The sequence below is a fragment of the Lithobates pipiens genome, unplaced genomic scaffold (genome assembly GCF_037356315.1).
Source record: "Lithobates pipiens isolate NorthernLeopardFrog02 unplaced genomic scaffold, aLitPip1_a1.2 Scaffold_30, whole genome shotgun sequence".
NCBI lineage: Eukaryota > Metazoa > Chordata > Amphibia > Anura > Ranidae > Lithobates > Lithobates pipiens.
This window is the reverse complement of record NW_027507791.1, coordinates 183,357,463-183,376,966: the sequence shown is the minus strand read 5'-3', so window position 1 is coordinate 183,376,966 and position 19,504 is coordinate 183,357,463. Positions and strand designations below refer to the sequence as shown.

Sequence of the window (19,504 nt, the reverse complement as noted above, 5' to 3'; positions counted from 1 at the left end):
TCAAGAGAGTTGTAAGTAGGGTGCAAGATCGCCTACAGCCACATCACCCTGAATGCGCTCGATCTCGTCTGATCTCGGATGCTAAGCAGGGTCGGGCCTGGTTAGTACCTGGATGGGAGACCGCCTGGGAATACCAGGTGCCGTAGGCTTTTTTCCATTTGTTGGCTTTGGCGACCTGCTGTATTTTTCCTCTCGATTGCCCGAGGTGACCACCTTGGCTTTTGTCAAGAGAGTTGTAAGTAGGGTGCAAGATCGCCTACGGCCACATCACCCTGAGTGCGCTCGATATCATCTGATCTCGGATGCTAAGCAGGGTCGGGCCTGGTTAGTACCTGGATGGGAGACCGCCTGGGAATACCAGGTGCCGTAGGCTTTTTTCCATTATGTTGTTGGCTTTGGCGACCTGCTGTATTTTTCCTCTCGATTCCCCGAGGTGACCACCTTTGCTTTTGTCAAGAGAGTTGTAAGTAGGGTGCAAGATCGCCTACGGTCACACCACCCTGAATGCGCTCGATCTTGTCTGATCTCGGATGCTAAGCAGGGTCGGGCCTGGTTAGTACCTGGATGGGAGACCGCCTGGGAATACCAGGTGCCGTAGGCTTTTTTCCATTATGTTGTTGGCTTTGGCGACCTGCTGTATTTTTCCTCTCGATTGCCCGAGGTGACCACCTCCGCTTTTGTCAAGAGAGTTGTAAGTAGGGTGCAAGATCGCCTATGGCCACATCACCCTGAATGTGCTTGATCTCGTCTGATCTCGGATGCTAAGCAGGGTCGGGCCTGGTTAGTACCTGGATGGGAGACCGCCTGGGAATACCAGGTGCCGTAGGCTTTTTTCCATTATGTTGTTGGCTTTGGCGACCTGCTGTATTTTTCCCCTCGATTGCCTGAGGTGACCACCTTGGCTTTTGTCAAGAGAGTTGTAAGTAGGGTGCAAGATCGCCTACGGCCACATCACCCTGAGTGCGCTCGATATCGTCTGATCTCGGATGCTAAGCAGGGTCGGGCCTGGTTAGTACCTGGATGGGAGACCGCCTGGGAATACCAGGTGCCGTAGGCTTTTTTCCATTATGTTGTTGGCTTTGGCGACCTGCTGTATTTTTCCTCTCGATTGCCCGAGGTGACCACCTTGGCTTTTGTCAAGAGAGTTGTAAGAAGGGTGCAATATCGCCTACGGCCACATTACCCTGAATGCGCTCGATCTCGTCTGATCTCGGATGCTAAGCAGGGTCGGGCCTGGTTAGTACCTGGATGGGAGACCGCCTGGGAACACCAGGTGCCGTAGGCTTTTTTCCATTATGTTGTTGGCTTTGGCGACCTGCTGTATTTTTCCTCTCGATTGCCCGAGGTGACCACCTTGGCTTTTGTCAAGAGAGTTGTAAGTAGGGTGCAAGATTGCCTACGGCCACATCACCCTGAATGCGCTCGATCTCATCTGATCTCGGATGCTAAGCAGGGTCGAGCCTGGTTAGTACCTGGATGGGAGACCGCCTGGGAATACCAGGTGCCGTAGGCTTTTTTCCATTATGTTGTTGGCTTTGGCGACCTGCTGTATTTTTCCTCTCGATTGCCCGAGGTGACCACCTCCGCTTTTGTCAAGAGAGTTGTAAGTAGGGTGCAAGATCGCCTACGGCCACATCACCCTGAATGCGCTCGATCTCGTCTGATCTCGGATGCTAAGCAGGGTAGGGCCTGGTTAGTACCTGGATGGGAGACCGCCTGGGAATACCAGGTGCCGTAGGCTTTTTTCCATTATGTTGTTGGCTTTGGCGACCTGCTGTATTTTTCCTCTCGATTGCCCGAGGTGACCACCTTGGCTTTTGTCAAGAGAGTTGTAAGTAGGGTGCAAGATCGCCTACGGCCACATCACCCTGAATGCGCTTGATCTCGTCTGATCTCGGATGCTAAGCAGGGTCGCTCCTGTTTAGTACCTGGATGGGAGACCGCCTGGGAATACCAGGTGCCGTAGGCTTTTTTCCATTATGTTGTTGGCTTTGGCGACCTGCTGTATTTTTTCCTCTCGTTTGCCCGAGGTGACCACCTTGGCTTTTGTCAAGAGAGTTGTAAGTAGGGTGCAAGATTGCCTACGGCCATATCACCCTGAATGCGCTCAATCTCATCTGATCTCGGATACTAAGCAGGGTCGAGCCTGGTTAGTACCTGGATGGGAGACCGCCTGGGAATACCAGTTGCCGTAGGCTTTTTTCCATTATGTTGTTTGCTTTGGCGACCTGCTGTATTTTTCCTCTCGGTTGCCCGAGGTGACCACCTTGTCTTTTGTCAAGAGAGTTGTAAGTAGGGAGCAAGATCGCCTACGGCCACATCACCCTGAATGCGCTCAATCTCATCTGATCTCGGATGCTAAGCAGGGTCGGGCCTGGTTAGTACCTGGATGGGAGACCGCCTGGGAATACCAGGTGCCGTAGGCTTTTTTCCATTATGTTGTTGGCTTTGGCGACCTGCTGTATTTTTCCTCTCGATTGCCCGAGGTGACCACCTCCGCTTTTGTCAAGAGAGTTGTAAGTAGGGGGCAAGATCGCCTATGGCCACTTCACCCTGAATGCGCTCGATCTCGTCTGATCTCGGATGCTAAGCAGGGTCGGGCCTGGTTAGTACCTGGATGGGAGACCGCCTGGGAATACCAGGTGCCGTAGGCTTTTTTCCATTATGTTGTTGGCTTTGGCGACCTGCTGTATTTTTCCTCTCTATTGCCCGAGGTGACCACCTTGGCTTTTGTCAAGAGAGTTGTAAGAAGGGTGCAAGATCACCTACGGCCACATTACCCTGAATGCGCTCGATCTCGTCTGATCTCGGATGCTAAGCAGGGTCGGGCCTGGTTAGTACCTGGATGGGAGACCGCCTGGGAATACCAGGTGCCGTAGGCTTTTTTCCATTATGTTGTTGGCTTTGGCGACCTGCTGTATTTTTCCTCTCGATTGCCCGAGGTGACCACCTTTGCTTTTGTCAAGAGAGTTGTAAGTAGGGTGCAAGATCGCCTACGGTCACATCACCCTGAATACGCTCGATCTTGTCTGATCTTAGATGCTAAGCAGGGTCGGGCCTGGTTAGTACCTGGATGGGAGACCGCCTGGGAATACCAGGTGCCGTAGGCTTTTTTCCATTATGTTGTTGGCTTTGGCGACCTGCTGTATTTTTCCTCTCGATTGCCCGAGGTGACCACCTTGGCTTTTGTCAAGAGAGTTGTAAGTAGGGTGCAAGATTGCCTACGGCCACATCACCCTGAATGCGCTCGATCTCATCTGATCTCGGATGCTAAGCAGGGTCGAGCCTGGTTAGTACCTGGATGGGAGACCGCCTGGGAATACCAGTTGCCGTAGGCTTTTTTCCATTATGTTGTTGGCTTTGGCGACCTGCTGTATTTTTCCTCTCGATTGCCCGAGGTGACCACCTCCGCTTTTGTCAAGAGAGTTGTAAGTAGGGTGCAAGATCGCCTGCGGCCACATCACCCTGAATGCGCTCAATCTCGTCTGATCTTGGATGCTAAGCAGGGTAGGGCCTGGTTAGTACCTGGATGGGAGACCGCCTGGGAATACCAGGTACCGTAGGCTTTTTTCCATTATGTTGTTGGCTTTGGTGACCTGCTGTATTTTTCCTCTCGATTGCCCGAGGTGACCACCTTGGCTTTTGTCAAGAGAGTTGTAAGTAGGGTGCAAGATCGCCTATGGCCACATCACCCTGAATGTGCTTGATCTCATCTGATCTCGGATGCTAAGCAGGGTCGGGCCTGGTTAGTACCTGGATGGGAGACCGCCTGGGAATACCAGGTGCCATAGGCTTTTTTCCATTATGTTGTTGGCTTTGGCGACCTGCTGTATTTTTCCTCTCGGTTGCCCGAGGTGACCACCTTGGCTTTTGTCAAGAGAGTTGTAAGTAGGGTGCAAGATCGCCTACAGCCACATCACCCTGAATGCGCTCGATCTCGTCTGATCTCGGATGCTAAGCAGGGTCGGGCCTGGTTAGTACCTGGATGGGAGACCGCCTGGGAATACCAGGTGCCGTAGGCTTTTTTCCATTTGTTGGCTTTGGCGACCTGCTGTATTTTTCCTCTCGATTGCCCGAGGTGACCACCTTGGCTTTTGTCAAGAGAGTTGTAAGTAGGGTGCAAGATCGCCTACGGCCACATCACCCTGAGTGCGCTCGATATCATCTGACCTCGGATGCTAAGCAGGGTCGGGCCTGGTTAGTACCTGGATGGGAGACCGCCTGGGAATACCAGGTGCCGTAGGCTTTTTTCCATTATGTTGTTGGCTTTGGCGACCTGCTGTATTTTTCCTCTCGATTGCCCGAGGTGACCACCTCCGCTTTTGTCAAGAGAGTTGTAAGTAGGGTGCAAGATCGCCTACGGCCACATCACCCTGAATGCGCTCAATCTCGTCTGATCTCGGATGCTAAGCAGGGTAGGGCCTGGTTAGTACCTGGATGGGAGACCGCCTGGGAATACCAGGTACCGTAGGCTTTTTTCCATTATGTTGTTGGCTTTGGTGACCTGCTGTATTTTTCCTCTCGATTGCCCGAGGTGACCACCTTGGCTTTTGTCAAGAGAGTTGTAAGTAGGGTGCAAGATCGCCTATGGCCACATCACCCTGAATGTGCTTGATCTCATCTGATCTCGGATGCTAAGCAGGGTCGGGCCTGGTTAGTACCTGGATGGGAGACCGCCTGGGAATACCAGGTGCCATAGGCTTTTTTCCATTATGTTGTTGGCTTTGGCGACCTGCTGTATTTTTCCTCTCGATTGCCCGAGGTGACCACCTTGGCTTTTGTCAAGAGAGTTGTAAGTAGGGTGCAAGATCGCCTACAGCCACATCACCCTGAATGCGCTCGATCTCGTCTGATCTCGGATGCTAAGCAGGGTCGGGCCTGGTTAGTACCTGGATGGGAGACCGCCTGGGAATACCAGGTGCCGTAGGCTTTTTTCCATTATGTTGTTGGCTTTGGCGACCTGCTGTATTTTTCCTCTCGATTCCCCGAGGTGACCACCTTTGCTTTTGTCAAGAGAGTTGTAAGTAGGGTGCAAGATCGCCTACGGTCACACCACTCTGAATGCGCTCGATCTTGTCTGATCTCGGATGCTAAGCAGGGTCGGGCCTGGTTAGTACCTGGATGGGAGACCGCCTGGGAATACCAGGTGCCGTAGGCTTTTTTCCATTATGTTGTTGGCTTTGGCGACCTGCTGTATTTTTCCTCTCGATTGCCCGAGGTGACCACCTCCGCTTTTGTCAAGAGAGTTGTAAGTAGGGTGCAAGATCGCCTATGGCCACATCACCCTGAATGTGCTTGATCTCGTCTGATCTCGGATGCTAAGCAGGGTCGGGCCTGGTTAGTACCTGGATGGGAGACCGCCTGGGAATACCAGGTGCCGTAGGCTTTTTTCCATTATGTTGTTGGCTTTGGCGACCTGCTGTATTTTTCCTCTCGATTGCCCGAGGTGACCACCTCCGCTTTTGTCAAGAGAGTTGTAAGTAGGGTGCAAGATCGCCTACGGCCACATCACCCTGAGTGCGCTCGATATCGTCTGATCTCGGATGCTAAGCAGGGTCGGGCCTGGTTAGTACCTGGATGGGAGACCGCCTGGGAATACCAGGTGCCGTAGGCTTTTTTCCATTATGTTGTTGGCTTTGGCGACCTGCTGTATTTTTCCTCTCGATTGCCCGAGGTGACCACCTTGGCTTTTGTCAAGAGAGTTGTAAGAAGGGAGCAATATCGCCTACGGCCACATTACCCTGAATGCGCTCGATCTCGTCTGATCTCGGATGCTAAGCAGGGTCGGGCCTGGTTAGTACCTGGATGGGAGACCGCCTGGGAATACCAGGTGCCGTAGGCTTTTTTCCATTATGTTGTTGGCTTTGGCGACCTGCTGTATTTTTCCTCTCGATTGTCCGAGGTGACCACCTTGGCTTTTGTCAAGAGAGTTGTAAGTAGGGTGCAAGATTGCCTACGGCCACATCACCCTGAATGCGCTCGATCTCATCTGATCTCGGATGCTAAGCAGGGTCGAGCCTGGTTAGTACCTGGATGGGAGACCGCCTGGGAATACCAGGTGCCGTAGGCTTTTTTCCATTATGTTGTTGGCTTTGGCGACCTGCTGTATTTTTCCTCTCGATTGCCCGAGGTGACCACCTCCGCTTTTGTCAAGAGAGTTGTAAGTAGGGTGCAAGATCGCCTACGGCCACATCACCCTGAATGCGCTCGATCTCGTCTGATCTCGGATGCTAAGCAGGGTAGGGCCTGGTTAGTACCTGGATGGGAGACCGCCTGGGAATACCAGGTGCCGTAGGCTTTTTTCCATTATGTTGTTGGCTTTGGCGACCTGCTGTATTTTTCCTCTCGATTGCCCGAGGTGACCACCTTGGCTTTTGTCAAGAGAGTTGTAAGTAGAGTGCAAGACCGCCTACGGCCACATCACCCTGAATGCGCTTGATCTCGTCTGATCTCGGATGCTAAGCAGGGTCGCTCCTGTTTAGTACCTGGATGGGAGACCGCCTGGGAATACCAGGTGCCGTAGGCTTTTTTCCATTATGTTGTTGGCTTTGGCGACCTGCTGTATTTTTTCCTCTCGTTTGCCCGAGGTGACCACCTTGGCTTTTGTCAAGAGAGTTGTAAGTAGGGTGCAAGATTGCCTACGGCCATATCACCCTGAATGCGCTCAATCTCATCTGATCTCGGATACTAAGCAGGGTCAAGCCTGGTTAGTACCTGGATGGGAGACCGCCTGGGAATACCAGTTGCCGTAGGCTTTTTTCCATTATGTTGTTTGCTTTGGCGACCTGCTGTATTTTTCCTATCGGTTGCCCGAGGTGACCACCTTGGCTTTTGTCAAGAGAGTTGTAAGTAGGGAGCAAGATCGCCTACGGCCACATCACCCTGAATGCGCTCAATCTCATCTGATCTCGGATGCTAAGCAGGGTCGGGCCTGGTTAGTACCTGGATGGGAGACCGCCTGGGAATACCAGGTGCCGTAGGCTTTTTTCCATTATGTTGTTGGCTTTGGCGACCTGCTGTATTTTTCCTCTCGATTGCCCGAGGTGACCACCTCCGCTTTTGTCAAGAGAGTTGTAAGTAGGGTGCAAGATCGCCTACGGCCACATCACCCTGAATGCACTCGATCTCATCTGATCTCGGATGCTAAGAAGGGTCGAGCCTGGTTAGTACCAGGATGGGAGACCGCCTGGGAATCCCAGTTGCCGTAGGCTTTTTTCCATTATGTTGTTTGCTTTGGCGACCTGCTGTATTTTTCCTCTCGATTGCCCGAGGTGACCACCTTGGCTTTTGTCAAGAGAGTTGTAAGTAGGGTGCAAGATCGCCTACGGCCACATCACCCTGAGTGCACTCGATATCGTCTGATCTCGGATGCTAAGCAGGGTCGGGCCTGGTTAGTACCTGGATGGGAGACCGCCTGGGAATACCAGGTGCCGTAGACTTTTTTCCATTATGTTGTTGGCTTTGGCGACCTGCTGTATTTTTCCTCTCGATTGCCCGAGGTGACCACCTTGGCTTTTGTCAAGAGAGTTGTAAGTAGGGTGCAAGATCGCCTATGGCCACATCACCCTGAATGCGCTCGATCTCGTCTGATCTCGGATGCTAAGCAGGGTCGGGCCTGGTTAATACCTGGATGGGAGACCGCCTGGGAATACCAGGTGCCGTAGGCTTTTTTCCATTATGTTGTTGGCTTTGGCGACCTGCTGTATTTTTCCTCTCGATTGCCCGAGGTGACCACCTTGGCTTTTGTCAAGAGAGTTGTAAGTAGGGTGCAAGATCGCCTATGGCCACATCACCCTGAATGCGTTCGATCTCGTCTGATCTCGGATGCTAAGCAGGGTCGGGCCAGGTTAGTACCTGGATGGGAGACCGCCTGGGAATACCAGGTGCCATAGGCTTTTTTCCATTATGTTGTTGGCTTTGGCGACCTGTTGTATTTTTCCTCTCAATTGCCCAAGGTGACCCCCTTGGCTTTTGTCAAGAGAGTTGTAAGTAGGTGGCAAGATCGCCTACAGCCACATCACCCTGAATGCGCTCGATCTCGTCTGATCTCGGATGCTAAGCAGGGTCGGGCCTGGTTAGTACCTGGATGGGAGACCGCCTGGGAATACCAGGTGCTGTAGGCTTTTTTCCATTATGTTGTTGGCTTTGGCGACCTGCTGTATTTTTCCTCTCGATTGCCCGAGGTGACCACCTTGGCTTTTGTCAAGAGAGTTGTAAGTAGGGTGCAAGATTGCCTACGGCCACATCACCCTGAATGCGCTCGATCTCATCTGATCTCGGATGCTAAGCAGGGTCGAGCCTGGTTAGTACCTGGATGGGAGACCGCCTGGGAATACCAGGTGCCGTAGGCTTTTTTCCATTATGTTGTTGGCTTTGGCGACCTGCTGTATTTTTCCTCTCGATTGCCCGAGGTGACCACCTCCGCTTTTGTCAAGAGAGTTGTAAGTAGGGTGCAAGATCGCCTACGGCCACATCACCCTGAATGCGCTCGATCTCGTCTGATCTCGGATGCTAAGCAGGGTAGGGCCTGGTTAGTACCTGGATGGGAGACTGCCTGGGAATACCAGGTGCCGTAGGCTTTTTTCCATTATGTTGTTGGCTTTGGCGACCTGCTGTATTTTTCCTCTCGATTGCCCGAGGTGACCACCTTGGCTTTTGTCAAGAGAGTTGTAAGTAGGGTGCAAGACCGCCTACGGCCACATCACCCTGAATGCGCTTGATCTCGTCTGATCTCGGATGCTAAGCAGGGTCGCTCCTGTTTAGTACCTGGATGGGAGACCGCCTGGGAATACCAGGTGCCGTAGGCTTTTTTCCATTATGTTGTTGGCTTTGGCGACCTGCTGTATTTTTTCCTCTCGTTTGCCCGAGGTGACCACCTTGGCTTTTGTCAAGAGAGTTGTAAGTAGGGTGCAAGATTGCCTACGGCCATATCACCCTGAATGCGCTCAATCTCATCTGATCTCGGATACTAAGCAGGGTCGAGCCTGGTTAGTACCTGGATGGGAGACCGCCTGGGAATACCAGTTGCCGTAGGCTTTTTTCCATTATGTTGTTTGCTTTGGCGACCTGCTGTATTTTTCCTCTCGGTTGCCCGAGGTGACCACCTTGGCTTTTGTCAAGAGAGTTGTAAGTAGGGAGCAAGATCGCCTACGGCCACATCACCCTGAATGCGCTCAATCTCATCTGATCTCGGATGCTAAGCAGGGTCGGGCCTGGTTAGTACCTGGATGGGAGACCGCCTGGGAATACCAGGTGCCGTAGGCTTTTTTCCATTATGTTGTTGGCTTTGGCGACCTGCTGTATTTTTCCTCTCGATTGCCCGAGGTGACCACCTCCGCTTTTGTCAAGAGAGTTGTAAGTAGGGTGCAAGATCGCCTACGGCCACATCACCCTGAATGCACTCGATCTCATCTGATCTCGGATGCTAAGAAGGGTCGAGCCTGGTTAGTACCAGGATGGGAGACCGCCTGGGAATCCCAGTTGCCGTAGGCTTTTTTCCATTATGTTGTTTGCTTTGGCGACCTGCTGTATTTTTCCTCTCGATTGCCCGAGGTGACCACCTTGGCTTTTGTCAAGAGAGTTGTAAGTAGGGTGCAAGATCGCCTACGGCCACATCACCCTGAGTGCGCTCGATATCGTCTGATCTCGGATGCTAAGCAGGGTCGGGCCTGGTTAGTACCTGGATGGGAGACCGCCTGGGAATACCAGGTGCCGTAGACTTTTTTCCATTATGTTGTTGGCTTTGGCGACCTGCTGTATTTTTCCTCTCGATTGCCCGAGGTGACCACCTTGGCTTTTGTCAAGAGAGTTGTAAGTAGGGTGCAAGATCGCCTATGGCCACATCACCCTGAATGCGCTCGATCTCGTCTGATCTCGGATGCTAAGCAGGGTCGGGCCTGGTTAATACCTGGATGGGAGACCGCCTGGGAATACCAGGTGCCGTAGGCTTTTTTCCATTATGTTGTTGGCTTTGGCGACCTGCTGTATTTTTCCTCTCGATTGCCCGAGGTGACCACCTTGGCTTTTGTCAAGAGAGTTGTAAGTAGGGTGCAAGATCGCCTATGGCCACATCACCCTGAATGCGTTCGATCTCGTCTGATCTCGGATGCTAAGCAGGGTCGGGCCAGGTTAGTACCTGGATGGGAGACCGCCTGGGAATACCAGGTGCCATAGGCTTTTTTCCATTATGTTGTTGGCTTTGGCGACCTGTTGTATTTTTCCTCTCAATTGCCCAAGGTGACCACCTTGGCTTTTGTCAAGAGAGTTGTAAGTAGGGGGCAAGATCGCCTACAGCCACATCACCCTGAATGCGCTCGATCTCGTCTGATCTCGGATGCTAAGCAGGGTCGGGCCTGGTTAGTACCTGGATGGGAGACCGCCTGGGAATACCAGGTGCTGTAGGCTTTTTTCCATTATGTTGTTGGCTTTGGCGACCTGCTGTATTTTTCCTCTCGATTGCCCGAGGTGACCACCTTGGCTTTTGTCAAGAGAGTTGTAAGTAGGGTGTCAGATCGCCTACAGCCACATCACCCTGAATGCGCTCGATCTCGTCTGATCTCGGTTGCTAAGCAGAGTTGGTCCTGGTTAGTGCCTGGATGGGAGACCGCCTGGAAATACCAGGTGCCGTAGGCTTTTTTCCATTATGTTGTTGGCTTTGGCGACCTGCTGTATTTTTCCTCTCGATTGCCCGAGGTGACCACCTTGGCTTTTGTCAAGAGAGTTGTAAGTAGGGTGCAAGATTGCCTACGGCCACATCACCCTGAATGCGCTCGATCTCGTCTGATCTCGGATGCTAAGCAGGGTCGGGCCTGGTTAGTACCTCAATGGGAGACCGCCTGGGAATACCAGGTGCCGTAGGCTGTTTTCCATTATGTTGTTGGCTTTGGCGACCTGCTGTATTTTTCCTCTCGATTGCCCGAGGTGACCACCTTGGCTTTTGTCAAGAGAGTTGTAAGTAGGGGGCAAGATTGCCTACGGCCACATCACCCTGAATGCGCTCGATCTCGTCTGATCTCGGATTCTAAGCAGGGTCGGGCCTGGTTAGTACCTGGATGGGAGACCGCCTGGGAATACCAGGTGCCGTAGGCTTTATTCCATTATGTTGTTGGCTTTGGCGACCTGCTGTATTTTTCCTCTCGATTGCCTGAGGTGACCACCTTGGCTTTTGTCAAGAGAGTTGTAAGTAGGGTGCAAGATCGCCTACAGCCACATCACCCTGAATGCGCTCGATCTCGTCTGATCTCGGATGCTTAGCAGGGTCGGGCCTGGTTAGTACCTGGATGGGAGACCGCCTAGGAATACCAGGTGCCGTAGGCTTTTTTCCATTATGTTGTTGGCTTTGGCGACCTGTTGTATTTTTCCTCTCAATTGCCCGAGGTGACCACCTTGGCTTTTGTCAAGAGAGTTGTAAGTAGGGGGCAAGATCACCTACGGCCACATCACCCTGAATGCGCTTGATCTCGTCTGATCTCGAATGCTAAGCAGGGTCGGGCCTGGATGGGAGACCGCCTGGGAATACCAGGTGCCGTAGGCTTTTTTCCATTATGTTGTTGGCTTTGGCGACCTGCTGTATTTTTCCTCTCGATTGCCCGAGGTAACCACCTCCGCTTTTGTCAAGAGAGTTGTAAGTAGGGTGCAAGATTGCCTACGGCCACATCACCCTGAATGCGCTCGATCTCGTCTGATCTCGGATGCTAAGCAGGGTCGGGCCTGGTTAGTACCTGGATGGGAGACCGCCTGGGAATACCAGGTGCCGTAGGCTTTTTTCCATTATGTTGTTGGCTTTGGCGACCTGCTGTATTTTTCCTCTCGATTGCCCGAGGTGACCACCTTGGCTTTTGTCAAGAGAGTTGTAAGTAGGGTGCAAGATCGCCTACGGTCACATCACCCTGAATGCGCTCGATCTTGTCTGATCTCGGATGCTAAGCAGGGTCGGGCCTGGTTAGTACCTGGATGGGAGACCGCCTGGGAATACCAGGTGCCGTAGGCTTGTTTCCATTATGTTGTTGGCTTTGGCGACCTGCTGTATTTTTCCTCTCGATTGCCCGAGGTGACCACCTTGGCTTTTGTCAAGAGAGTTGTAAGTAGGGTGCAAGATTGCCTACGGCCACATCACCCTGAATGCGCTCGATCTCATCTGATCTCGGATGCTAAGCAGGGTCGAGCCTGGTTAGTACCTGGATGGGAGACCGCCTGGGAATACCAGTTGCCGTAGGCTTTTTTCCATTATGTTGTTGGCTTTGGCGACCTGCTGTATTTTTCCTCTCGATTGCCCGAGGTGACCACCTCCGCTTTTGTCAAGAGAGTTGTAAGTAGGGTGCAAGATCGCCTACGGCCATATCACCCTGAATGCGCTCAATCTCGTCTGATCTCGGATGCTAAGCAGGGTAGGGCCTGGTTAGTACCTGGATGGGAGACCGCCTGGGAATACCAGGTGCCGTAGGCTTTTTTCCATTATGTTGTTGGCTTTGGTGACCTGCTGTATTTTTCCTCTCGATTGCCCGAGGTGACCACCTTGGCTTTTGTCAAGAGAGTTGTAAGTAGGGTGCAAGATCGCCTATGGCCACATGACCCTGAATGTGCTTGATCTCATCTGATCTCGGATGCTAAGCAGGGTCGGGCCTGGTTAGTACCTGGATGGGAGACCGCCTGGGAATACCAGGTGCCATAGGCTTTTTTCCATTATGTTGTTGGCTTTGGCGACCTGCTGTATTTTTCCTCTCGATTGCCTGAGGTGACCACCTTGGCTTTTGTCAAGAGAGTTGTAAGTAAGGTGCAAGATCGCATATGGCCACATCACCCTGAATGCGCTCGATCTCGTCTGATCTCGGATGCTAAGCAGGGTCGGGCCTGGTTAGTACTTGGATGGGAGACCGCCTGGGAATACCAGGTGCCGTAGGCTTTTTTCCATTTGTTGGCTTTGGCGACCTGCTGTATTTTTCCTCTCGATTGCCCGAGGTGACCACCTTGGCTTTTGTCAAGAGAGTTGTAAGTAGGGAGCAAGATCGCCTACGGCCACATCACCCTGAATGCGCTAGATCTCGTCTGATCTCGGATGTTAAGCAGGGTGGGGCTTGGTTAGTACCTGGATGGGAGACCGCCTGGGAATACCAGGTGCCGTAGGCTTTTTTCCATTATGTTGTTGGCTTTGGCGACCTGCTGTATTTTTCCCCTCGATTGCCCGAGGTGACCACCTTGGCTTTTGTCAAGAGAGTTGTAAGTAGGGGGCAAGATTGCCTACGGCCACATCACCCTGAATGCGCTCGATCTCGTCTGATCTCGGATGCTAAGCAGGGGCGGGCCTGGTTAGTACCTGGATGGGAGACCGCCTGGGAATACCAGGTGCCGTAGGCTTTATTCCATTATGTTGTTGGCTTTGGCGACCTGCTGTATTTTTCCTCTCGATTGCCTGAGGTGACCACCTTGGCTTTTGTCAAGAGAGTTGTAAGTAGGGTGCAAGATCGCCTACAGCCACATCACCCTGAATGCGCTCGATCTCGTCTGATCTCGGATGCTTAGCAGGGTCGGGCCTGGTTAGTACCTGGATGGGAGACCGCCTAGGAATACCAGGTGCCGTAGGCTTTTTTCCATTATGTTGTTGGCTTTGGCGACCTGTTGTATTTTTCCTCTCAATTGGCCGAGGTGACCACCTTGGCTTTTGTCAAGAGAGTTGTAAGTAGGGGGCAAGATCACCTACGGCCACATCACCCTGAATGCGCTTGATCTCGTCTGATCTCGAATGCTAAGCAGGGTCGGGCCTGGATGGGAGACCGCCTGGGAATACCAGGTGCCGTAGGCTTTTTTCCATTATGTTGTTGGCTTTGGCGACCTGCTGTATTTTTCCTCTCGATTGCCCGAGGTGACCACCTTGGCTTTTGTCAAGAGAGTTGTAAGTAGGGTGCAAGATCGCCTACGGTCACATCACCCTGAATGCGCTCGATCTTGTCTGATCTCGGATGCTAAGCAGGGTCGGGCCAGGTTAGTACCTGGATGGGAGACCGCCTGGGAATACCAGGTGCCGTAGGCTTGTTTCCATTATGTTGTTGGCTTTGGCGACCTGCTGTATTTTTCCTCTCGATTGCCCGAGGTGACCACCTTGGCATTTGTCAAGAGAGTTGTAAGTAGGGTGCAAGATTGCCTACGGCCACATCACCCTGAATGCGCTCGATCTCATCTGATCTCGGATGCTAAGCAGGGTCGAGCCTGGTTAGTACCTGGATGGGAGACCGCCTGGGAATACCAGTTGCCGTAGGCTTTTTTCCATTATGTTGTTGGCTTTGGCGACCTGCTGTATTTTTCCTCTCGATTGCCCGAGGTGACCACCTCCGCTTTTGTCAAGAGAGTTGTAAGTAGGGTGCAAGATCGCCTACGGCCATATCACCCTGAATGCGCTCAATCTCGTCTGATCTCGGATGCTAAGCAGGGTAGGGCCTGGTTAGTACCTGGATGGGAGACCGCCTGGGAATACCAGGTGCCGTAGGCTTTTTTCCATTATGTTGTTGGCTTTGGTGACCTGCTGTATTTTTCCTCTCGATTGCCCGAGGTGACCACCTTGGCTTTTGTCAAGAGAGTTGTAAGTAGGGTGCAAGATCGCCTATGGCCACATGACCCTGAATGTGCTTGATCTCATCTGATCTCGGATGCTAAGCAGGGTCGGGCCTGGTTAGTACCTGGATGGGAGACCGCCTGGGAATACCAGGTGCCATAGGCTTTTTTCCATTATGTTGTTGGCTTTGGCGACCTGCTGTATTTTTCCTCTCGATTGCCTGAGGTGACCACCTTGGCTTTTGTCAAGAGAGTTGTAAGTAAGGTGCAAGATCGCATATGGCCACATCACCCTGAATGCGCTCGATCTCGTCTGATTTCGGATGCTAAGCAGGGTCGGGCCTGGTTAGTACTTGGATGGGAGACCGCCTGGGAATACCAGGTGCCGTAGGCTTTTTTCCATTTGTTGGCTTTGGCGACCTGCTGTATTTTTCCTCTCGATTGCCCGAGGTGACCACCTTGGCTTTTGTCAAGAGAGTTGTAAGTAGGGTTCAAGATCGCCTACGGCCACATCACCCTGAATGCGCTCGATCTCGTCTGATCTCGGATGTTAAGCAGGGTGGGGCTTGGTTAGTACCTGGATGGGAGACCGCCTGGGAATACCGGGTGCCGTAGGCTTTTTTCCATTATGTTGTTGGCTTTGGCGACCTGCTGTATTTTTCCCCTCGATTGCCCGAGGTGACCACCTTGGCTTTTGTCAAGAGAGTTGTAAGTAGGGTGCAAGATCGCCTACGGCCACATCACCCTGAGTGCGCTCGATATCATCTGATCTCGGATGCTAAGCAGGGTCGGGCCTGGTTAGTACCTGGATGGGAGACCGCCTGGGAATACCAGGTGCCGTAGGCTTTTTTCCATTATGTTGTTGGCTTTGGCGACCTGCTGTATTTTTCCTCTCGATTGCCCGAGGTGACCACCTTTGCTTTTGTCAAGAGAGTTGTAAGTAGGGTGCAAGATCGCCTACGGTCACACCACCCTGAATGCGCTCGATCTTGTCTGATCTCGGATGCTAAGCAGGGTCGGGCCTGGTTAGTACCTGGATGGGAGACCGCCTGGGAATACCAGGTGCCGTAGGCTTTTTTCCATTATGTTGTTGGCTTTGGCGACCTGCTGTATTTTTCCTCTCGATTGCCCGAGGTGACCACCTTGGCTTTTGTCAAGAGAGTTGTAAGTAGGGTGCAAGATCGCCTACGGCCACATCACCCTGAATGCGCTCGATATCGTCTGATCTCGGATGCTAAGCAGGGTCGGGTCTGGTTAGTACCTGGATGGGAGACCGCCTGGGAATACCAGGTGCCGTAGGCTTTTTTCCATTACGTTGTTGGCTTTGGCGACCTGCTGTATTTTTCCTCTCGATTGCCCGAGGTGACCACCTCCGCTTTTGTCAAGAGAGTTGTAAGTAGGGTGCAAGATCGCCTACGGCCACATCACCCTGAATGCGCTCGATCTCGTCTGATCTAGGATGCTAAGCAGGGTCGGGCCTGGTTAGTACCTGGATGGGAGACCGCCTGGAAATACCAGGTGCTGTAGGCTTTTTTCCATTATGTTGTTGGCTTTGGCGACCTGCTGTATTTTTCCTCTCGATTGCCCGAGGTGACCACCTCCGCTTTTGTCAAGAGAGTTGTAAGTAGGGTGCAAGATCGCCTACGGCCACATCACCCTGAATGCGCTCAATCTAGTCTGATCTCGGATGCTAAGCAGGGTCGGGCCTGGTTAGTATCTGGATGGGAGACCGCCTGGGGATACCAGGTGCCGTAGGCTTTTTTCCATTATGTTGTTGGCTTTGGCGACCTGCTGTATTTTTCCTCTCGATTGCCCGAGGTGACCACCTTGGCTTTTGTCAAGAGAGTTGTAAGTAGGGTGCAAGATCACCTATGGCCACATTACCCTGAATGCGCTTGATCTCGTCTGATCTCAGATGCTAAGCAGGGTCGCGCCTGGTTAGTACCTGGATGGGAGACCACCTGGGAATACCAGGTGCCGTAGGCTTTTTTCCATTATGTTGTTGGCTTTGGCGACCTGCTGTATTTTTTCCTCTCGTTTGCCCGAGGTGACCACCTTGGCTTTTGTCAAGAGAGTTGTAAGTAGGGTGCAAGATTGCCTATGGCCATATCACCCTGAATGCGCTCAATCTCATCTGATCTCGGATGCTAAGCAGGGTCGAGCCTGGTTAGTACCTGGATGGGAGACCGCCTGGGAATACCAGTTGCCGTAGGCTTTTTTCCATTATGTTGTTTGCTTTGGCGACCTGCTGTATTTTTCCTCTCGGTTGCCCGAGGTGACCACCTTGGCTTTTGTCAAGAGAGTTGTAAGTAGGGAGCAAGATCGCCTACGGCCACATCACCCTGAATGCGCTCGATCTCGTCTGATCTCTGATGCTAAGCAGGGTAGGGCCTGGTTAGTACCTGGATGGGAGACCGCCTGGGAATACCAGGTGCCGTAGGCTTTTTTCCATTATGTTGTTGGCTTTGGCGACCTGCTGTATTTTTCCTCTCGATTGCCCGAGGTGACCACCTTGGCTTTTGTCAAGAGAGTTGTAAGTAGGGTGCAAGATCGCCTACGGCCACATCACCCTGAATGCGCTTGATCTCGTCTGATCTCGAATGCTAAGCAGGGTCGCGCCTGGTTAGTACCTGGATGGGAGACCGCCTGGGAATACCAGGTGCCGTAGCCTTTTTTCCATTATGTTGTTGGCTTTGGCGACCTGCTGTATTTTTCCGCTCGATTACCCGAGGTGACCACCTTGGCTTTTGTCAAGAGAGTTGTAAGTAGGGTACAAGATGGCCTACGGCCACATCACCCTGAATGCGCTCGATCTCGTCTGATCTCGGATGCTAAGCAGAGTCGGGCCTGGTTAGTACCTGAATGGGAAACCGCCTGGGAATACCAGGTGCCGTAGGCTTTTTTCCATTATGTTGTTGGCTTTGGCGACCTGCTGTATTTTTCCTCTCGATTGCCCGAGGTGACCACCTTGGCTTTTGTCAAGAGAGTTGTAAGTAGGGTTCAAGATCGCCTACGGCCACATCACCCTGAATGCGCTCGATCTCGTCTGATCTCGGATGCTAAGCAGGGTCGGGCCTGGTTAGTACCTGGATGGGAGACCGCTTGGGAATACCAGGTGCCGTAGGCTTTTTTCCATTATGTTGTTGGCTTTGGCGACCTGCTGTATTTTTCCTCTCTATTGCCCGAGGTGACCACCTTGGCTTTTGTCAAGAGAGTTGTAAGTAGGGTACAAGATCGCCTACGGCCACATCACCCTGAATGCGCTCGATCTCGTCTGATCTCGGATGCTAAGCAGAGTCGGGCCTGGTTAGTACCTGTATGGGAAACCGCCTGGGAATACCAGGTGCCGTAGGCTTTTTTCCATTATGTTGTTGGCTTTGGCGACCTGCTGTATTTTTCCTCTCGATTGCCCGAGGTGACCACCTTGGCTTTTGTCAAGAGAGTTGTAAGTAGGGTTCAAGATCGCCTATGGCCACATCACCCTGAATGCGCTCGATCTCGTCTGATCTCGGATGCTAAGCAGGGTCGGGCCTGGTTAGTACCTGGATGGGAGACCGCCTGGGAATACCAGGTGCCGTAGGCTTTTTTCCATTATGTTGTTGGCTTTGGCGACCTGCTGTATTTCTCCTCTCGATTGCCCGAGGTGACCACCTTGCCTTTTGTCAAGAGAGTTGTAAGTAGTGTGCAAGATCGCCTACGGCCACATCACCCTGAATGCGCTCGATCTCGTCTGATCTCGGATGCTAAGCAGGGTCGGGTCTGGTTAGTACCTGGATGGTAGACCGACTGGGAATATCAGGTGCCGTAGGCTTTTTTCCATTATGTTGTTGGCTTTGGCGACCTGCTGTATTGTTCCTCTCGTTTGCCCGAGGTGACCACCTTGGCTTTTGTCAAGAGAGTTGTAAGTAGGAAGCAAGATCGCCTACAGCCACATCACCCTGAATGCGCTTGATCTCGTCTGATCTCGGATGCTAAGCAGGGTCGGGTCTGGTTAGTACCTGGATGGGAGACCGCCTGGGAATATCAGGTGCCGTATGCTTTTTTCCATTATGTTGTTGGCTTTGGCGACCTGCTGTATTGTTCCTCTCGTTTGCCCGAGGTGACCACCTTGGCTTTTGTCAAGAGAGTTGTAAGTAGGGTACAAGATCGCCTACGGCCACATCACCCTGAATGCGCTCGATCTCGTCTGATCTCAGATGCTAAGCAAGGTCAGGCCTGGTTAGTACCTGGATGGGAAACTGCCTTGGAATATCAGGTGCCGTAGGCTTTTTTCCATTATGTTGTTGGCTTTGGCGACCTGCTGTATTTTTCCTCTCGATTGCCCGAGGTGACCACCTCCGCTTTTGTCAAGAGAGTTGTAAGTAGGGTGCAAGATCGCCTACGGCCACATCACCCTGAATGCGCTCGATCTCGTCTGATCTCTGATGCTAAGCAGGGTAGGGCCTGGTTAGTACCTGGATGGAAGACCGCCTGGGAATACCAGGTGCCGTAGGCTTTTTTCCATTATGTTGTTGGCTTTGGCGACCTGCTGTATTTTTCCTCTCGATTGCCCGAGGTGACCACCTTGGCTTTTGTCAAGAGAGTTGTAAGTAGGGTGCAAGATCGCCTACGGCCACATCACCCTGAATGCGCTTGATCTCGTCTGATCTCGGATGCTAAGCAGGGTCGCGCCTGGTTAGTACCTGGATGGGAGACCGCCTGGGAATACCAGGTGCCGTAGGTTTTTTTCCATTATGTTGTTGGCTTTGGCGACCTGCTGTATTTTTCCGCTCGATTACCCGAGGTGACCACCTTGGCTTTTGTCAAGAGAGTTGTAAGTAGGGTACAAGATCGCCTACGGCCACATCACCCTGAATGCGCTCGATCTCGTCTGATCTCGGATGCTAAGCAGAGTCGGGCCTGGTTAGTACCTGTATGGGAAACCGCCTGGGAATACCAGGTGCCGTAGGCTTTTTTCCAT

At 52.3% G+C, this 19,504-nt stretch overlaps 63 non-coding genes and 21 pseudogenes across 63 annotated transcripts; all 84 read left to right on the top strand.

The window, feature by feature from the left end:
* Positions 1 to 30: 30 nt before the first annotated feature.
* Positions 31 to 149, top strand: LOC143951500 (5S ribosomal RNA). Its single transcript, XR_013266767.1, has one exon. It is a non-coding gene; the product is annotated as a 5S ribosomal RNA (ribosomal RNA).
* A 105-nt stretch (positions 150 to 254) lies between these two features.
* On the top strand, positions 255 to 373 carry LOC143953433 (5S ribosomal RNA). Its single transcript, XR_013268516.1, has one exon. It is a non-coding gene; the product is annotated as a 5S ribosomal RNA (ribosomal RNA).
* A 109-nt stretch (positions 374 to 482) lies between these two features.
* Positions 483 to 601, top strand: LOC143949381 (5S ribosomal RNA). The gene has a single exon (XR_013265483.1). It is a non-coding gene; the product is annotated as a 5S ribosomal RNA (ribosomal RNA).
* Positions 602 to 710: 109 nt separating this feature from the next.
* On the top strand, positions 711 to 829 carry LOC143952582 (5S ribosomal RNA). The gene has a single exon (XR_013267745.1). It is a non-coding gene; the product is annotated as a 5S ribosomal RNA (ribosomal RNA).
* A 109-nt stretch (positions 830 to 938) lies between these two features.
* Positions 939 to 1,057, top strand: LOC143954244 (5S ribosomal RNA). The gene has a single exon (XR_013269253.1). It is a non-coding gene; the product is annotated as a 5S ribosomal RNA (ribosomal RNA).
* A 109-nt stretch (positions 1,058 to 1,166) lies between these two features.
* LOC143950705 (5S ribosomal RNA) lies at positions 1,167 to 1,285 on the top strand. The gene has a single exon (XR_013266048.1). It is a non-coding gene; the product is annotated as a 5S ribosomal RNA (ribosomal RNA).
* A 109-nt stretch (positions 1,286 to 1,394) lies between these two features.
* Positions 1,395 to 1,513, top strand: LOC143944026 (5S ribosomal RNA). The gene has a single exon (XR_013264989.1). It is a non-coding gene; the product is annotated as a 5S ribosomal RNA (ribosomal RNA).
* A 109-nt stretch (positions 1,514 to 1,622) lies between these two features.
* Positions 1,623 to 1,741, top strand: LOC143950529 (5S ribosomal RNA). The gene has a single exon (XR_013265888.1). It is a non-coding gene; the product is annotated as a 5S ribosomal RNA (ribosomal RNA).
* A 109-nt stretch (positions 1,742 to 1,850) lies between these two features.
* LOC143944221 (5S ribosomal RNA) lies at positions 1,851 to 1,969 on the top strand (annotated as a pseudogene).
* Positions 1,970 to 2,079: 110 nt separating this feature from the next.
* On the top strand, positions 2,080 to 2,198 carry LOC143943521 (5S ribosomal RNA; annotated as a pseudogene).
* A 109-nt stretch (positions 2,199 to 2,307) lies between these two features.
* Positions 2,308 to 2,426, top strand: LOC143951179 (5S ribosomal RNA). The gene has a single exon (XR_013266475.1). It is a non-coding gene; the product is annotated as a 5S ribosomal RNA (ribosomal RNA).
* A 109-nt stretch (positions 2,427 to 2,535) lies between these two features.
* LOC143951225 (5S ribosomal RNA) lies at positions 2,536 to 2,654 on the top strand. Its single transcript, XR_013266517.1, has one exon. It is a non-coding gene; the product is annotated as a 5S ribosomal RNA (ribosomal RNA).
* A 109-nt stretch (positions 2,655 to 2,763) lies between these two features.
* LOC143952071 (5S ribosomal RNA) lies at positions 2,764 to 2,882 on the top strand. Its single transcript, XR_013267283.1, has one exon. It is a non-coding gene; the product is annotated as a 5S ribosomal RNA (ribosomal RNA).
* Positions 2,883 to 2,991: 109 nt separating this feature from the next.
* Positions 2,992 to 3,110, top strand: LOC143945352 (5S ribosomal RNA; annotated as a pseudogene).
* Positions 3,111 to 3,219: 109 nt separating this feature from the next.
* Positions 3,220 to 3,338, top strand: LOC143950595 (5S ribosomal RNA). The gene has a single exon (XR_013265948.1). It is a non-coding gene; the product is annotated as a 5S ribosomal RNA (ribosomal RNA).
* A 109-nt stretch (positions 3,339 to 3,447) lies between these two features.
* On the top strand, positions 3,448 to 3,566 carry LOC143952484 (5S ribosomal RNA). Its single transcript, XR_013267656.1, has one exon. It is a non-coding gene; the product is annotated as a 5S ribosomal RNA (ribosomal RNA).
* A 109-nt stretch (positions 3,567 to 3,675) lies between these two features.
* LOC143951886 (5S ribosomal RNA) lies at positions 3,676 to 3,794 on the top strand. Its single transcript, XR_013267116.1, has one exon. It is a non-coding gene; the product is annotated as a 5S ribosomal RNA (ribosomal RNA).
* A 109-nt stretch (positions 3,795 to 3,903) lies between these two features.
* On the top strand, positions 3,904 to 4,022 carry LOC143951498 (5S ribosomal RNA). The gene has a single exon (XR_013266765.1). It is a non-coding gene; the product is annotated as a 5S ribosomal RNA (ribosomal RNA).
* A 105-nt stretch (positions 4,023 to 4,127) lies between these two features.
* Positions 4,128 to 4,246, top strand: LOC143954263 (5S ribosomal RNA). The gene has a single exon (XR_013269271.1). It is a non-coding gene; the product is annotated as a 5S ribosomal RNA (ribosomal RNA).
* A 109-nt stretch (positions 4,247 to 4,355) lies between these two features.
* On the top strand, positions 4,356 to 4,474 carry LOC143953283 (5S ribosomal RNA). Its single transcript, XR_013268380.1, has one exon. It is a non-coding gene; the product is annotated as a 5S ribosomal RNA (ribosomal RNA).
* A 109-nt stretch (positions 4,475 to 4,583) lies between these two features.
* LOC143951885 (5S ribosomal RNA) lies at positions 4,584 to 4,702 on the top strand. Its single transcript, XR_013267115.1, has one exon. It is a non-coding gene; the product is annotated as a 5S ribosomal RNA (ribosomal RNA).
* A 109-nt stretch (positions 4,703 to 4,811) lies between these two features.
* LOC143951497 (5S ribosomal RNA) lies at positions 4,812 to 4,930 on the top strand. The gene has a single exon (XR_013266764.1). It is a non-coding gene; the product is annotated as a 5S ribosomal RNA (ribosomal RNA).
* A 109-nt stretch (positions 4,931 to 5,039) lies between these two features.
* LOC143951214 (5S ribosomal RNA) lies at positions 5,040 to 5,158 on the top strand. The gene has a single exon (XR_013266507.1). It is a non-coding gene; the product is annotated as a 5S ribosomal RNA (ribosomal RNA).
* Positions 5,159 to 5,267: 109 nt separating this feature from the next.
* Positions 5,268 to 5,386, top strand: LOC143952580 (5S ribosomal RNA). Its single transcript, XR_013267743.1, has one exon. It is a non-coding gene; the product is annotated as a 5S ribosomal RNA (ribosomal RNA).
* A 109-nt stretch (positions 5,387 to 5,495) lies between these two features.
* On the top strand, positions 5,496 to 5,614 carry LOC143954242 (5S ribosomal RNA). The gene has a single exon (XR_013269252.1). It is a non-coding gene; the product is annotated as a 5S ribosomal RNA (ribosomal RNA).
* Positions 5,615 to 5,723: 109 nt separating this feature from the next.
* LOC143950307 (5S ribosomal RNA) lies at positions 5,724 to 5,842 on the top strand. The gene has a single exon (XR_013265721.1). It is a non-coding gene; the product is annotated as a 5S ribosomal RNA (ribosomal RNA).
* A 109-nt stretch (positions 5,843 to 5,951) lies between these two features.
* LOC143954425 (5S ribosomal RNA) lies at positions 5,952 to 6,070 on the top strand. Its single transcript, XR_013269418.1, has one exon. It is a non-coding gene; the product is annotated as a 5S ribosomal RNA (ribosomal RNA).
* A 109-nt stretch (positions 6,071 to 6,179) lies between these two features.
* Positions 6,180 to 6,298, top strand: LOC143950517 (5S ribosomal RNA). The gene has a single exon (XR_013265877.1). It is a non-coding gene; the product is annotated as a 5S ribosomal RNA (ribosomal RNA).
* Positions 6,299 to 6,407: 109 nt separating this feature from the next.
* Positions 6,408 to 6,526, top strand: LOC143944220 (5S ribosomal RNA; annotated as a pseudogene).
* Positions 6,527 to 6,636: 110 nt separating this feature from the next.
* LOC143945756 (5S ribosomal RNA) lies at positions 6,637 to 6,755 on the top strand (annotated as a pseudogene).
* A 109-nt stretch (positions 6,756 to 6,864) lies between these two features.
* LOC143951178 (5S ribosomal RNA) lies at positions 6,865 to 6,983 on the top strand. Its single transcript, XR_013266474.1, has one exon. It is a non-coding gene; the product is annotated as a 5S ribosomal RNA (ribosomal RNA).
* A 109-nt stretch (positions 6,984 to 7,092) lies between these two features.
* On the top strand, positions 7,093 to 7,211 carry LOC143952018 (5S ribosomal RNA). Its single transcript, XR_013267235.1, has one exon. It is a non-coding gene; the product is annotated as a 5S ribosomal RNA (ribosomal RNA).
* A 109-nt stretch (positions 7,212 to 7,320) lies between these two features.
* On the top strand, positions 7,321 to 7,439 carry LOC143943501 (5S ribosomal RNA; annotated as a pseudogene).
* Positions 7,440 to 7,548: 109 nt separating this feature from the next.
* Positions 7,549 to 7,667, top strand: LOC143952148 (5S ribosomal RNA). Its single transcript, XR_013267353.1, has one exon. It is a non-coding gene; the product is annotated as a 5S ribosomal RNA (ribosomal RNA).
* Positions 7,668 to 7,776: 109 nt separating this feature from the next.
* Positions 7,777 to 7,895, top strand: LOC143951539 (5S ribosomal RNA). Its single transcript, XR_013266802.1, has one exon. It is a non-coding gene; the product is annotated as a 5S ribosomal RNA (ribosomal RNA).
* A 109-nt stretch (positions 7,896 to 8,004) lies between these two features.
* On the top strand, positions 8,005 to 8,123 carry LOC143945292 (5S ribosomal RNA). The gene has a single exon (XR_013265105.1). It is a non-coding gene; the product is annotated as a 5S ribosomal RNA (ribosomal RNA).
* A 109-nt stretch (positions 8,124 to 8,232) lies between these two features.
* Positions 8,233 to 8,351, top strand: LOC143953201 (5S ribosomal RNA). The gene has a single exon (XR_013268305.1). It is a non-coding gene; the product is annotated as a 5S ribosomal RNA (ribosomal RNA).
* Positions 8,352 to 8,460: 109 nt separating this feature from the next.
* On the top strand, positions 8,461 to 8,579 carry LOC143950150 (5S ribosomal RNA). Its single transcript, XR_013265579.1, has one exon. It is a non-coding gene; the product is annotated as a 5S ribosomal RNA (ribosomal RNA).
* A 109-nt stretch (positions 8,580 to 8,688) lies between these two features.
* LOC143944219 (5S ribosomal RNA) lies at positions 8,689 to 8,807 on the top strand (annotated as a pseudogene).
* Positions 8,808 to 8,917: 110 nt separating this feature from the next.
* Positions 8,918 to 9,036, top strand: LOC143943520 (5S ribosomal RNA; annotated as a pseudogene).
* Positions 9,037 to 9,145: 109 nt separating this feature from the next.
* LOC143951177 (5S ribosomal RNA) lies at positions 9,146 to 9,264 on the top strand. Its single transcript, XR_013266473.1, has one exon. It is a non-coding gene; the product is annotated as a 5S ribosomal RNA (ribosomal RNA).
* Positions 9,265 to 9,373: 109 nt separating this feature from the next.
* On the top strand, positions 9,374 to 9,492 carry LOC143952017 (5S ribosomal RNA). The gene has a single exon (XR_013267234.1). It is a non-coding gene; the product is annotated as a 5S ribosomal RNA (ribosomal RNA).
* Positions 9,493 to 9,601: 109 nt separating this feature from the next.
* Positions 9,602 to 9,720, top strand: LOC143944481 (5S ribosomal RNA; annotated as a pseudogene).
* Positions 9,721 to 9,829: 109 nt separating this feature from the next.
* On the top strand, positions 9,830 to 9,948 carry LOC143952147 (5S ribosomal RNA). Its single transcript, XR_013267352.1, has one exon. It is a non-coding gene; the product is annotated as a 5S ribosomal RNA (ribosomal RNA).
* Positions 9,949 to 10,057: 109 nt separating this feature from the next.
* Positions 10,058 to 10,176, top strand: LOC143951538 (5S ribosomal RNA). The gene has a single exon (XR_013266801.1). It is a non-coding gene; the product is annotated as a 5S ribosomal RNA (ribosomal RNA).
* Positions 10,177 to 10,285: 109 nt separating this feature from the next.
* Positions 10,286 to 10,404, top strand: LOC143945280 (5S ribosomal RNA). The gene has a single exon (XR_013265104.1). It is a non-coding gene; the product is annotated as a 5S ribosomal RNA (ribosomal RNA).
* A 109-nt stretch (positions 10,405 to 10,513) lies between these two features.
* Positions 10,514 to 10,632, top strand: LOC143948101 (5S ribosomal RNA; annotated as a pseudogene).
* A 109-nt stretch (positions 10,633 to 10,741) lies between these two features.
* LOC143950384 (5S ribosomal RNA) lies at positions 10,742 to 10,860 on the top strand. The gene has a single exon (XR_013265791.1). It is a non-coding gene; the product is annotated as a 5S ribosomal RNA (ribosomal RNA).
* A 109-nt stretch (positions 10,861 to 10,969) lies between these two features.
* Positions 10,970 to 11,088, top strand: LOC143951912 (5S ribosomal RNA). The gene has a single exon (XR_013267140.1). It is a non-coding gene; the product is annotated as a 5S ribosomal RNA (ribosomal RNA).
* A 109-nt stretch (positions 11,089 to 11,197) lies between these two features.
* On the top strand, positions 11,198 to 11,316 carry LOC143944560 (5S ribosomal RNA; annotated as a pseudogene).
* A 326-nt stretch (positions 11,317 to 11,642) lies between these two features.
* On the top strand, positions 11,643 to 11,761 carry LOC143952875 (5S ribosomal RNA). The gene has a single exon (XR_013268010.1). It is a non-coding gene; the product is annotated as a 5S ribosomal RNA (ribosomal RNA).
* A 109-nt stretch (positions 11,762 to 11,870) lies between these two features.
* LOC143951894 (5S ribosomal RNA) lies at positions 11,871 to 11,989 on the top strand. The gene has a single exon (XR_013267123.1). It is a non-coding gene; the product is annotated as a 5S ribosomal RNA (ribosomal RNA).
* A 109-nt stretch (positions 11,990 to 12,098) lies between these two features.
* LOC143950594 (5S ribosomal RNA) lies at positions 12,099 to 12,217 on the top strand. The gene has a single exon (XR_013265947.1). It is a non-coding gene; the product is annotated as a 5S ribosomal RNA (ribosomal RNA).
* A 109-nt stretch (positions 12,218 to 12,326) lies between these two features.
* Positions 12,327 to 12,445, top strand: LOC143948460 (5S ribosomal RNA). The gene has a single exon (XR_013265398.1). It is a non-coding gene; the product is annotated as a 5S ribosomal RNA (ribosomal RNA).
* A 109-nt stretch (positions 12,446 to 12,554) lies between these two features.
* On the top strand, positions 12,555 to 12,673 carry LOC143943575 (5S ribosomal RNA; annotated as a pseudogene).
* A 109-nt stretch (positions 12,674 to 12,782) lies between these two features.
* Positions 12,783 to 12,901, top strand: LOC143951292 (5S ribosomal RNA). Its single transcript, XR_013266578.1, has one exon. It is a non-coding gene; the product is annotated as a 5S ribosomal RNA (ribosomal RNA).
* A 105-nt stretch (positions 12,902 to 13,006) lies between these two features.
* LOC143952772 (5S ribosomal RNA) lies at positions 13,007 to 13,125 on the top strand. The gene has a single exon (XR_013267917.1). It is a non-coding gene; the product is annotated as a 5S ribosomal RNA (ribosomal RNA).
* Positions 13,126 to 13,234: 109 nt separating this feature from the next.
* On the top strand, positions 13,235 to 13,353 carry LOC143950283 (5S ribosomal RNA). The gene has a single exon (XR_013265699.1). It is a non-coding gene; the product is annotated as a 5S ribosomal RNA (ribosomal RNA).
* Positions 13,354 to 13,462: 109 nt separating this feature from the next.
* Positions 13,463 to 13,581, top strand: LOC143944558 (5S ribosomal RNA; annotated as a pseudogene).
* Positions 13,582 to 13,907: 326 nt separating this feature from the next.
* LOC143951583 (5S ribosomal RNA) lies at positions 13,908 to 14,026 on the top strand. Its single transcript, XR_013266841.1, has one exon. It is a non-coding gene; the product is annotated as a 5S ribosomal RNA (ribosomal RNA).
* A 109-nt stretch (positions 14,027 to 14,135) lies between these two features.
* On the top strand, positions 14,136 to 14,254 carry LOC143950593 (5S ribosomal RNA). Its single transcript, XR_013265946.1, has one exon. It is a non-coding gene; the product is annotated as a 5S ribosomal RNA (ribosomal RNA).
* A 109-nt stretch (positions 14,255 to 14,363) lies between these two features.
* Positions 14,364 to 14,482, top strand: LOC143948447 (5S ribosomal RNA). The gene has a single exon (XR_013265397.1). It is a non-coding gene; the product is annotated as a 5S ribosomal RNA (ribosomal RNA).
* A 109-nt stretch (positions 14,483 to 14,591) lies between these two features.
* LOC143943574 (5S ribosomal RNA) lies at positions 14,592 to 14,710 on the top strand (annotated as a pseudogene).
* Positions 14,711 to 14,819: 109 nt separating this feature from the next.
* On the top strand, positions 14,820 to 14,938 carry LOC143953690 (5S ribosomal RNA). The gene has a single exon (XR_013268749.1). It is a non-coding gene; the product is annotated as a 5S ribosomal RNA (ribosomal RNA).
* A 105-nt stretch (positions 14,939 to 15,043) lies between these two features.
* On the top strand, positions 15,044 to 15,162 carry LOC143950669 (5S ribosomal RNA). Its single transcript, XR_013266015.1, has one exon. It is a non-coding gene; the product is annotated as a 5S ribosomal RNA (ribosomal RNA).
* Positions 15,163 to 15,271: 109 nt separating this feature from the next.
* LOC143953432 (5S ribosomal RNA) lies at positions 15,272 to 15,390 on the top strand. The gene has a single exon (XR_013268515.1). It is a non-coding gene; the product is annotated as a 5S ribosomal RNA (ribosomal RNA).
* Positions 15,391 to 15,499: 109 nt separating this feature from the next.
* Positions 15,500 to 15,618, top strand: LOC143949369 (5S ribosomal RNA). The gene has a single exon (XR_013265482.1). It is a non-coding gene; the product is annotated as a 5S ribosomal RNA (ribosomal RNA).
* Positions 15,619 to 15,727: 109 nt separating this feature from the next.
* On the top strand, positions 15,728 to 15,846 carry LOC143954927 (5S ribosomal RNA; annotated as a pseudogene).
* Positions 15,847 to 15,955: 109 nt separating this feature from the next.
* LOC143944036 (5S ribosomal RNA) lies at positions 15,956 to 16,074 on the top strand (annotated as a pseudogene).
* A 109-nt stretch (positions 16,075 to 16,183) lies between these two features.
* On the top strand, positions 16,184 to 16,302 carry LOC143947120 (5S ribosomal RNA; annotated as a pseudogene).
* A 109-nt stretch (positions 16,303 to 16,411) lies between these two features.
* On the top strand, positions 16,412 to 16,530 carry LOC143954925 (5S ribosomal RNA; annotated as a pseudogene).
* Positions 16,531 to 16,640: 110 nt separating this feature from the next.
* On the top strand, positions 16,641 to 16,759 carry LOC143953276 (5S ribosomal RNA). Its single transcript, XR_013268373.1, has one exon. It is a non-coding gene; the product is annotated as a 5S ribosomal RNA (ribosomal RNA).
* A 109-nt stretch (positions 16,760 to 16,868) lies between these two features.
* On the top strand, positions 16,869 to 16,987 carry LOC143951135 (5S ribosomal RNA). Its single transcript, XR_013266435.1, has one exon. It is a non-coding gene; the product is annotated as a 5S ribosomal RNA (ribosomal RNA).
* Positions 16,988 to 17,096: 109 nt separating this feature from the next.
* LOC143954143 (5S ribosomal RNA) lies at positions 17,097 to 17,215 on the top strand. The gene has a single exon (XR_013269161.1). It is a non-coding gene; the product is annotated as a 5S ribosomal RNA (ribosomal RNA).
* A 109-nt stretch (positions 17,216 to 17,324) lies between these two features.
* Positions 17,325 to 17,443, top strand: LOC143953454 (5S ribosomal RNA). The gene has a single exon (XR_013268535.1). It is a non-coding gene; the product is annotated as a 5S ribosomal RNA (ribosomal RNA).
* Positions 17,444 to 17,552: 109 nt separating this feature from the next.
* On the top strand, positions 17,553 to 17,671 carry LOC143944522 (5S ribosomal RNA). The gene has a single exon (XR_013265035.1). It is a non-coding gene; the product is annotated as a 5S ribosomal RNA (ribosomal RNA).
* Positions 17,672 to 17,780: 109 nt separating this feature from the next.
* LOC143954153 (5S ribosomal RNA) lies at positions 17,781 to 17,899 on the top strand. The gene has a single exon (XR_013269170.1). It is a non-coding gene; the product is annotated as a 5S ribosomal RNA (ribosomal RNA).
* A 109-nt stretch (positions 17,900 to 18,008) lies between these two features.
* LOC143946312 (5S ribosomal RNA) lies at positions 18,009 to 18,127 on the top strand. Its single transcript, XR_013265199.1, has one exon. It is a non-coding gene; the product is annotated as a 5S ribosomal RNA (ribosomal RNA).
* A 109-nt stretch (positions 18,128 to 18,236) lies between these two features.
* LOC143943702 (5S ribosomal RNA) lies at positions 18,237 to 18,355 on the top strand (annotated as a pseudogene).
* Positions 18,356 to 18,464: 109 nt separating this feature from the next.
* LOC143945983 (5S ribosomal RNA) lies at positions 18,465 to 18,583 on the top strand (annotated as a pseudogene).
* A 109-nt stretch (positions 18,584 to 18,692) lies between these two features.
* On the top strand, positions 18,693 to 18,811 carry LOC143948247 (5S ribosomal RNA; annotated as a pseudogene).
* A 109-nt stretch (positions 18,812 to 18,920) lies between these two features.
* Positions 18,921 to 19,039, top strand: LOC143953137 (5S ribosomal RNA). The gene has a single exon (XR_013268247.1). It is a non-coding gene; the product is annotated as a 5S ribosomal RNA (ribosomal RNA).
* A 109-nt stretch (positions 19,040 to 19,148) lies between these two features.
* On the top strand, positions 19,149 to 19,267 carry LOC143953200 (5S ribosomal RNA). Its single transcript, XR_013268304.1, has one exon. It is a non-coding gene; the product is annotated as a 5S ribosomal RNA (ribosomal RNA).
* A 109-nt stretch (positions 19,268 to 19,376) lies between these two features.
* LOC143954152 (5S ribosomal RNA) lies at positions 19,377 to 19,495 on the top strand. Its single transcript, XR_013269169.1, has one exon. It is a non-coding gene; the product is annotated as a 5S ribosomal RNA (ribosomal RNA).
* Positions 19,496 to 19,504: the final 9 nt, after the last annotated feature.